The sequence below is a fragment of the Physeter macrocephalus genome, chromosome 7 (genome assembly GCF_002837175.3).
Source record: "Physeter macrocephalus isolate SW-GA chromosome 7, ASM283717v5, whole genome shotgun sequence".
Classification (NCBI taxonomy): Eukaryota; Metazoa; Chordata; class Mammalia; order Artiodactyla; family Physeteridae; genus Physeter; species Physeter macrocephalus.
The window spans coordinates 140,889,492-140,900,337 of record NC_041220.1 but is presented as its reverse complement, the minus strand read 5'-3'; the positions used below and the strand labels follow the sequence as shown (position 1 = coordinate 140,900,337).

The window sequence follows — 10,846 nt, the reverse complement described above, 5'->3', positions numbered from 1 at the left end:
AGGGCGGCGGGGCCCCGCGGGGTATAAATAGCCGGCCCGGGTTTGACAGGCGCGGCGGTGACTGGCGGTGCCGCCCCCCCTCGCCGCGCGGGGAGGGGAGGAGCGCTCGGAGCGGGCGGGGTGGGGGAGGCGGACTCGACTGTCCTGTTGGCGGCGGCTGGAGGCCGAGGGGGAGGAGCCGAGGCGGGGGGTGGAGGGAGGGGGCCGGGAGCGGGGCGAGGGCGGGGGCCACCATTGCTCCCCGCGCCGGGCTCAGTGTCGCCGCCGTCGCCTTGGCGGTTGGGGGGGGTCGGCGGGGTGGCGCGGGCGGGGGGCTCTGCGCGGGGCGGCGCGCCGCTGTTTTGTCTCCTCCTCTCCCAGTGGAGCGGCTCGGGCAGCCGGGGAGGCCCCGGCTCCCTCCGGACGCCCGGCCAACGGCGGCGGCGGCGGCGGCTAGTCCGCGGCCCTGCCGGGAGGGAAGGCGAAGCGGCGGTCTTCCCGGGCGACGCGGAGAACAGGTAAGAGCGCGCGGGCCGCCGAGGCTGGTGCGAGGGAGCGCGGAGGGTGCGGCGAGAAAGCCTCGCCGTCCTGAGTGCCACCGCCTCCCTCCGCGCCCCCGCCCCTGTGTTGTTGGCTCCGGGGTTTGCGGAGGGTTTTCCGGAGGCTGTGGCGGTGACACCGGCCGGGAGCTGGGGAAGGAGGCTGAGTGCCCCCGGGCAGCGGTCGGGGAGCGGGACTTGGGAGAAAGGGGAAGGCGGGCGGCGCGCCCGCCCGCGGAGAGCGCGGGGTGCCGGGCAGGGCTGCGCGAAGAGGTTACGGACCCCGGCGGGGGGGATGGGCCCCGCGCAGCTGGTCTCGCAGTGTTTACACCGCCGCGCGAGTCACCTCTGCCGAGAAGCGGACTGAACTGACCCGCCTTATCCCGCGAGGAGGCCAGGGCGGGGGTCCGGCTCCGGAGGAAGCGCGTCCTGGGAGGGTCGGGGAGGGCGGGAGGCTGCGGCCGGCGCCGGGGCAGGGCGGCGAGCCCGGGGCGGGACCTGGGAGGCTCCGGCCGCGTGGGGTGGCGTGGAGGGCTGGAGACCAGTTTCTTTCCCCGTCGGGCCTCATCGCCGCCTCTTACCTTTCCTGCCCTCCGCCGTTAGCTGGCATGGCAGGTTGTACTCGGTCATTCTTTTATTCTCGCTCTGCACGCCGGCCCCCTGCTGCCACTTCCCCCTATCCCCCCGGGAGTGGGGAGGCTGGGCTCTGATAGGAATCTGCTTTTTAAACAAAACAAAAATGGGCTCTGTAACACGCGCGTCCAGTGACCGCCTTCTGGATCTTCTCTTCGCGAAGCTGGCCCTCAGGGACCTTGCTCCTGGATGTTGGCGGGGGGGTGGGGGGGTGGGGGGGTGGAGGACGCGGGAGGAGGACGGTAAGGGCTCGGCCAGGGCTGGTACTGACTGCCCGAGCAGCTTTGCGAGCAGGGCAGCCGAGTCCCCTCTTGCTCTACTTGGGCATTTTTATTTCACGTCAATAAAGGGAAATATTCCACTACCGCAGGAGTAATCCAGATTGCATAGTTTCTAGTGTTTCCCATGTGCCAGCATCCCGGGCGCTCTTTTTTTCTAGGAGCTGGCTACGTGCAGAATAGCCTTTCTTTACGTTCTTAGTGCTTCATTAAAGGAGTAAGAGGGGAACACTTTATTGTAAAACTGAATTTCACCCCCTTTTTTGTCTTCATGAACATTTATTTCAGCCGTGTGGTTTAAATTTTAATCCGGTGAGGATAGAATAGTAATCTGGTGTTTGGTAATCAGATTTGCTTTTTCTTTTTATCTGTGGGTCTGTATCGAGAGGTAAATGATGTACTTTGTCTAGTGCCATAATCACAGAATAGTGACAGAATGCACAGAAGAATGTATGCTTTACTAAGATAGGTTTGGATATTTGAGCTTCAGAGTTTCTTCCTTTCTTCCAAAGGTAGAATGACTTTATATAAGACTGGAAACTATTGAATTACATTTAAAGGGGTTTAGGAATAAAGTTTAAATATGATGTAATACAGTTTACACAGTGAGCTCATATGAATATTATTGAGGTGTATCTCCTAGTAAACACATGAAGTAGAAAACTGATATATCTTGGGCATTTGAAATTTGAAAATTTAATATCAATCTGTTTTTTAAGCTTAGTGACTGAACTAATTGTTTTGATAAATCATTGCTTTTCATCTCAGACACACAAACTCATTTACGAAATAATCACAGTAGGTTGGAAAGAATTTGTAACTTTGAGATTTTTCTGTCCTAAGTAGATAGGTGGGTAACTGCAGCTGTGGTAGGGCCTTACCAGCGCTGATGGCTTCACCTGCTCACAGATCGTACACCGAGGTTTATTGCTGTTGTTTTTGGTAACTGCTTTATTGAGATATAATTCACCTACCATTCGATTCATCACTTTAAAGTGTACAGTTCAGTGGTTTTTAATATATTCACAGAGTTGTGAAACTATCACCATCATCAGTTTTAAAACATTTTCATCACCCCCCCAAAAAGAAACCTCATACCCATTAGCTGTCACTCTCAATTTCCCCCAAGAACCCCCAGCCCTAGGCAGCTGCTAACTACTTTCTGTCTCTATAGATTTGCCTACTCTGGACATTTTCTATAAATGGAATCATACAATGTGTGATCTTTCATAATTGCATTCTTTGATTTAGCATAATGTATTCAGAATTCATCCACATTGTAACGTGTTATTATTTCATTTCTTTTTACTGCTGAGTAATATTCCATTGTATGGATATACCACATATTATGTATCCATTAATTAGTTGATGGACATTTGAGTTTCTGCTTTTTAGCTATTACAAGTAATGCTGCTATGCACATTTGTGTACAAGTTTTTGTGTGAATATGTTTTCATTTCTCTTGGATATATACACTTTTTAAAAAATTAGCTTTTTGAGTTATCATTTAATACCAAAAATTAATCCTGAGTGAAAATTCAATGATTTTTTAATAAATATATTGAGTTCTTAAATTATCACCACAAGCCAATTTTAGAACGTGTTATAACTTCTGAAAATTCTCTCTAGCCTGTTTGCCGTTAACCCTTACTCTCACTCCTGGCCCCAGGCAACCACTGATTTGTGTTTCATTTCTCTAAATTTGCCTTTATCTCTCGTATAAATGGAAATGTACAACATGTAGTCTTTTGCACCTGGCTTTTTTCACTTAGCATAGTGTTTTGGAGAGTCATCCATATTGTAGCATGTGTCAGTATTTTGTTCCTTTTTATTACTGAATAGTATTTTAATGTGTGGTTATACCATATTTTGTTTATCTGTAGACCAGTTGATGGGCATTTGGATTGTTTCCAGTTTTTGACTGTTGCATATAATGAAGCTTGAAAGTTTGAGTGCGAGTCTTTATGTGGACATATGGTTTCATTCTCTTGGATAGATGCCTAGGAATAGAATTGCTGGGTCATCTGTTTAACTTTTTAAGAAGCTGCCAAACTGTTTTTGAAAGTGGCCTTACATTTTATATTCCTAACAGCTATGTGTGAGAGTTACAGTTTTTTCACACCTTTGTCAACACTTGTTATTGTCTGTTTTATTTTAGCCATTGTACTGGGTGTGAAGTGTTTTAAGTCATTGTGATTTTAATTTGCATTCTTCCTAAAGATGTAAGGTGTTAAGCATTTTTTCATATGATATTCATTCATATATCCTTTTGGGTGAAATAGCTATTCAAATCTTTTGCCGCTTGTCTTATTATAATTGAGTTATAAGAGTTTTTTATACATTCTGGATGTAAGTCCTTTCTTAGATACATGATTTACAAATATTTTCTCCCAGTCTGTGCACGAACCCGGGTCCCCTGCATTGGCAGGCGGACTCTCAACCACTGTGCCACCAGGGAAGCCCTTTTTTCTTCATTTTTACTGGAGTCTTTTGAAGTACAAAAGTTTTAATTTTGATGGAGCTTAATTTCCCAATTTTTCTTTTATGGATCATGCTTTTGTTGTTTTAAGAACTCTCCCTCATCCAAGATCTTGAGGATTTTCTCCTTTGTTTTCTTCTAGATGTTTTATAGATTTTGCTATTATGTGTAGATTTGTGATCTATTTTGAGTTAATTTTTGTGTATGGTGTGAAATAAGGGTCTAAATTCACCTGTTATATATATGGGTTGTCTTAGCACCGTTTGTTGAAAAGACTGTCATTTTTCCATTGATTGTAATTGTAAATATTAAATTCTGGACTTTCAATTCTGTTGCATTATCTGTATGTCTGTCCTTTGGCTAGTACCACCCTGTCTTGATTACTGTGCATTATGGTAATTTAGGAAACCAGGTAGTGTAAGCTCTTAAATTTTGTTCTTACTTTTGAAAATTGTGGCTATTGTGGTTATATATAAAAATTTTAAAATCGACTTGCCAGTGTCTGCGTAAAAAGTTTTGGAATTTTGATGTGGAATGCATTGAATCTGTAGATCAGTTTGGGATGAATTACCATCTTACAATATTGAGTTTTCTAATACATGAACATGAAATTTTTTAAAAATTTATTGATCTTTAATTTTTCTAAGTGATGTTTTAAAATTTTAAGTATACAAATCTTTTACATAAAACTTAAAAAAATGTTATTGTGGTAAGAAAACTTAACATGAGATGTACCCTCTTAACTTTTTAAGAATACAGTACAGTGTGGCTAACTATAAACAGAGTGTTGTATAGCAGATTTCTATACGTGGTAGAAGTTTCCTTTTTAATTCTGTTTTGTTCAGAGTTTTTATCATGAATGGGTATTGGATTTTATCAGATGCTTTTTCTGCATATCTTAGCAAGAACAGCTGTCGCGGTTTGCTCACGACTGTCCTGGTTTTAGTGCTGGAAGACCTGCATCTTGGGAAACCCTTCAGTCCCAGACAAACCAGAATGGTTGTCACCTTAATGTCTGAGATGATCATGTGGTTTCTGTCCTTTATTCCACTAATATAGTGTATAATTTTAATTGATTTTTAGCAACTAAACCAGCCTTATAGTCCTGGGATAAATCCCACTTGGTCATGGTATATAATTCTCATTATATGTTGCTCGATTTAGTTTGCTAATGTTTAATTGAACATTTTTGTGTCTATATTTATGGAAGATACTGGTCTGTAGTTTTCTTGTGATGTCTTTGGATTTTGTAACATAATAATACATATTAATCCCAGAATAAATTCGGAAGTGTTACCTCTTCTATTTTCTGTAAGAGTTTGTGAAGGATTGGTATTGCTACCTCCTTGGATATATTTGATAGAAGTCGCCAGTAAGGCATCTGGGCCTAGATTTTTCTTTTTGGGAAATTTTTAAACTACTAATTCAGTTTCTTGTTATAGATCTATTCAGATTTTTTGCTAAGTTTTAAATTAATTAGTTTTGGTAATTGTGTTTCTAGGGATTTATCTGTTTCCTCTAAGCTGTTTAATATTTTTGGCATACACTTTATAATATTCCTATATATGCTTTTAATTTTGCAAGCATAGGTAGTGTTGTTGCTCTTTCATTCCTAATTTTGGCAGCATGTGTCTTCTCTCTCTCTCTCTTTTTTTTTTTTTTTTTTTTTGCGGTACACGGGTCTCTCACTGTTGTGGCCTCTCCCGTTGCGGAGCACAGGCTCCGGATGCACAGGCTCAGCGGCCATGGCTCACGGGCTCAGCCGCTCTGCGTGGCATGTGGGATCCTCGCGGACTGGGGCACGAACCCGTGACCCCTGCATCGGCAGGCAGACTCTCAACCACTGCGCCACCAGGGAAGCCCTCTTCTCTCTTTTTTACTTGGTCATTTTAGCTAAAGGTTTGTGAGTTTTGTTGCTCTTTTCAAAGTAAAAAGTTTTGGTTTAATTGTTTTTTTCCCAGTTTTTTTTCTGTTTTCTACTTCACTGATTTCCATTTTAATCTTTATAATTTCCTCCCTTCTGCTTGCTTGAGACTTTGTTTGCTTTTCTCTTTCTGGTTTCTTAAGGTAGAAGCTTAGGTTATTGATTTGAGATCTTTCTTCTTTTCTGATATAGGCCTACGTTTCCTTCCAAACATTGTTAGCTGCCATATGTTTTTATAAGTTCTGCTTTTTAAAATTTTCATTCATATTTCCTAATTTCCTCTGTGCTTTCTTCTTTGACCCATGGGTTATTTAGAAACGTATTGTTTAATTTCCAGTTATTTGGGGATTCCCTAAATTTCATTGTTGCTAATTTCTAATTTAATTCCCCTGTGGTAAGAGAATATACTTTGTATTTTTCTCGTTTTAAATTTATTGAGACATTCTTACCGCCTAGTATGTAATCTATTATGAAGAATGTTCGGGACTTCTCTGGTAGTCCAGTGGTAAAGAATCCGCCTTCCAGTGCAGGGGATACGGGTTCACAGGGGATACGGGTTCAGTCCCTGGTCATGGAACTAAGATCCCACGTGCTGTGGGGCAACTAAGCCTGCAGGGCAACTAAGCCCCTGCGCCTCAACAAGAGAGCCTGTGTGCCGCAAACTATGGAGCCGATGTGCCCTGGAGCCCATGCACCACAACTAGAGAACAAAACGCACATGCCGCAACTAGAGAGAAGCCCGTGCACCACAGCTAGAGAAGCCTGTGCGTGGCAACGAAAGATCCCTCATGCTGCAACTAAGACCCGATGCAGCCAAAAAAATAAATAAATAAATAAAATGAAAAGAAAAAAAAAAGAATGTTCTTTGTGTGCTAGAAAGGTTTTGTTGGGTGGAATGTTTTATAGGTGTCAGGTCAGGTTGGTTCTTTCTGCTTATTTTCTGTCTAGCTATTCTATTAATTATTGAGAGTGAGATTCTAAAATCTCTATTATTATTGAAGTGTCTATTTTTCCTTTCAGTTCTGTCAAAATTTTTTTTTTATAAAGTTATTTATTTTTGGCTGCATTGGGTCTTCGTTGCTGTGCGCGGGGTTTCTCTAGTTGCGGCGAGCGGGGACTACTCTTCCTTGTGGTGCGCGGGCTTCTCATCGTGGTGGCTTCTCTTATTGCGGAGCACGGGCTCTAGGCGTGCCGGCTTCAGTAGTTGCAGCACGTGGGCTCAGTAGTTGTGGCTCACGGGCTCTAGAGCGCAGGCCCAGTAGTTGTAGTGCACGGGGCTTAGTTGCTCCGCAGCATGTGGGATCTTCCCAGACCAGGGCTCGAACCCGTGTCCCCTGCATTGGCAGGTGGATTCTCAACCACTGCACCACCAAGGAAGGCCAGTTCTGTCAATTTTTGCTTCATATTTTTGGGGCACTGGTGTTAGGTATGATATGCATATATAATAATACACATACATACATCTTATAGTAGTATTTTGTCTGGTGTTAGTGTAGCTACTCCAGCTCTCTTGTGCTTACTGTTTGCATTCTGTATCTTTTTCTGTCTTTTTCCTTTCCACTTATTTGTTTTTGAATCTGAAGTGTGTCTTACAGTATGTAGTTAAAATGCCTATTTAAAAAAAATAGTTTGACCACTTCTACCTTTTGATTGGAAGGTTTAATCTGTTCACATTTAATGTAATAGTTGATATTCAGATTTATGCGGTTTTGCTAGTTACTTTCCATACGTCTCATTTCTTTTTTATTTTTTTGATTGTCTTCTACTCCCTGTTCTGGAGTTACTAGATATTTTCCAGGGTATCATTTTAATTCCTTTGTTAGTTTCTTAACTGGATTTTTTAGTTATTTTCTTAGGTTGCTTTAGGGATTACAGTGTATGTCTTAATTTATCACAGTTTACTTCAGAATTGACTAATTTAATTGTAGTAAAATATAGAAAATTTGCTCCATTTTCTCCCCCCTCCTGTCTGTTAGTATTGTCACGCATATTAAATTTTTATGTTCTAGAAGCCCAACAGTACAGTTTTATAATATTTTAATGCGACTGTATGTCTTTAAAGATAGTTAAGGAAAGAACAAGTATTTTTAAAGTTTTTTTTTTTTAAATATTTACCATGTATTTACCGTTTATGTGATCTTTATTTCTTTTTATGTGTTTGAGTTATGGGCTGGTTATTCCTTTCAGTCTGGTGGACTTCCTTTTGGATTTCTTGTAAGGAAAGTCTGTTATTAATAAATTATCTCAGTCTTTGTTTCTTGGAATTGTTTTTATTTTGCCTTTATTTTTGAAGAATAGTTTTGCTGGATATAGAATTCTTTGTTACATTTGTTTCCTTTTAGCATTTTGAATATGTCATCTCCTGCTTTCTGGCCTTCATTGTTTCTGATGAGTTATTTTTCTTTTTGTGCGTTCAAGATTTCCTGTCTTTAGTCAACAATTTTACTGTGGTATGTCTAGGTGCGGATCTCTATGTGTTAATCCTACTTTGGATTCAGTAAACTTAAATGTAGAGATTACCATATTTTAAACACATGGTAAGTTTTAACTATAGTTTCTTCATGTATTTTTTCTATCCTTTTCTCTCTTTCCTTTTCTTCTGGGACTCTCATTACATGTATGTTGGCATGCTTGATGGTATTCGTAAGTCTCTGAGGCTCTGTTCATTAAAAGATTTAAAAAAAAAAATTCTGTTCTTCAGAATTGGTAATTTCTATTGATATATCTTCAAGTGCATTGGCTCTTTCTTCTGTCATCTCCAATCTGCGTTTTGAACTCTGCTAGTGAATTTAAAATTTTGGTTCTTAATACTTTTCAACTCTAGAATTGTTATACTTTTCAACTCCAGGATTTCCATTTTATTTTTTTTTAATATAATATCTGTATCTTTATTGATATGAGTTATATGAGTTACAGTTGTCATACTTTCCTTTAATTCTTTAAATGTGGTTTCTGTATTTGGAGATAAAATTAAATTTTAGATAGGAGATGATATCTAAACTATGTGTTAAATCCTAAAATGGAGTTTGCTTTATTTCTAAATTATATTCAGTATTTTCATGTGTATTTCGTGATATGCATGAAAGTATATTACTCATAAATGCTAAATTTCATCTGATAGTTTCTTTTCAAACATAATTAACAATTTACTTATAATTATTAGTGTTTATAGAAAAGTAGGATCAGTGTACAATTTGAAAGACATGCCATTAATTCTGAAACCTTAGTTCATTCCCTGAACTGATCATACAGTATAAAGTCTACTTGTTTGTCCATATTTCTTGCTGCTTAATTCTCTCATGGTAGGTGCTAATGGGTAGGAGAAAAACAGAAGAAGCCTAAGAGAGCAATATAATGAGTTAGAATGGTTATAAGATATCAAAATCTTCATATGAGCCTGTACACTTAGTAGTATAGTATTATTCATTTTAGGTCCTTGAGAGATTGTAGTAAATAAGATAAATGCAGTACTTGTTCTCATGGAACCTTATATTCTGTTAGAGGAGACATGCATTAAACATATAAACAAGATAATTTTAGAGAATGATAAATATAGTGAACAAATAAAATAGGGTAATGCGATCTCAAATAGAGAATGATGGGGCAGCTACCTGGAAATGTGATATAATTTGGGGGAGGGGAGCCATGAAGGAAATGTCTCTCTGAAGAGGTGGTATTTGAAGTGAGATCTGCATGATGTGTGAGGAGGATTCAGTCTGTGGATGATCTGGAAGACCCTTGTAGCCTAGAGAACAGGAGGTGCAGAATAAGCTTGGCATGTTGTAGGGATAGGGCCAGTGTGGCTGGAGCTCAGCAAGCCAGTGAAAGAGAAATGAGGGATGAATGAGATCAGAGAGGTGGGGTGGGCTACCCCTGGGTTGATCTTTATAAAGACCATGTTAGAGTTTCGATTTTTTTCTAAGTGTGGTGGGAAAACAGTGGAAAAATATTTCAGTGACCTTCATTCTTGACGAAAGAGTTAATTTACAGCCCAGTATATAATTTTATTCTTTTTTTTATTTTTACTTTTGGCTGCGTTGGGTCTTCGTTGCTGCATGTGGGCTTTCTCTAGTTGCAGCGAGCGGGAGCTACTCTTTGTTGCAGTGTGAAGGCTTCTCATTGTGGTGGCTTCTCATGTTGCGGAGCATGGGCTCTAGGTGCTCAGGCTTTAGTAGTTGCAGCGTGCAGCCTCTAGAGCACAGGCTCAGTAGTTGCGGCGCATGGGCTTAGTTGCTCTGTGACATGTGGGATCTTCTCGGATCAGGGATCGAACCCGTGTCCCCTGCACTGGCAGACGGATTCTTAAGCACTGCGCCACCAGGGAGGTCCTATAATTTTATTGTTTAACAGCTCCTGTGTGTGAATAAATATTTCTAGGATTTTCTATGAATGATTTTAGCTTTATAAAGAATAGAAGGGAAAGTAACTTTTTCCTGATGTTTCTTCCTTGAAATTTAACTATCTAAAAATAAAACAAAAACCCAATATCTGTAAAACTTTGAATTTGTAGTACAATTATAGCAACGGCAGAGATTCTTGCCCAGTGATTAGAGTCACAGGTACAATGGAGAAGATGATATGTAGTCCTTCAAATAAGAATAAGCATGCGTTTGTTCATTGATCTATTCATTATACATTCTACAGGCCCTGTAAGCACCCATGATCCAGGGCCTGTGGGGAAGGTATAAACCTTGGCTTAATTAGGTACAGGGAGATAATCTTGTAAATAGTTATAGTTTAGGCCTCAGAGTGAGAGACTGGGTGCACATTTTCCCCTAGTTGCTTCTGCAGGGGCCTTTTTATTTAACATTATGAGAAAGTTTATATTTTGGTTCCAGGTAAATATGGGTAAATCTTAATTAGCATATAAAGTCTATACTTGAGAATCTTTGTTTCTTGCTAATACAGAATTGCAGGCCAATATTTCTTTCTAAAAAACAAATAAAAAATAAGCTCTGAAGTAAGTCAGAAAGAGAAAAACAAATACCATATGCTAACACATATATATGGAATC

The 10,846-nt window shown here is 40.8% G+C and overlaps 1 protein-coding gene across 5 annotated transcripts in view; it reads left to right on the top strand.

Annotated features, from left to right (window-relative positions):
* Positions 1 to 257: 257 nt before the first annotated feature.
* Positions 258 to 10,846, top strand: part of ELF2 (E74 like ETS transcription factor 2) — a 96,613-nt gene continuing 86,024 nt past the window's right edge. For 4 of the 5 annotated variants that reach the window (XM_024119174.3, XM_024119177.3, XM_024119175.3 and 1 more), the window contains exon 1: positions 326 to 497. The gene's annotated coding sequence lies outside the window, so the exon portion shown is untranslated. Of the gene's footprint in view, positions 498 to 10,846 lie in introns of all 5 variants that reach the window. The other variant, XM_024119173.2, reaches the window with a different exon arrangement.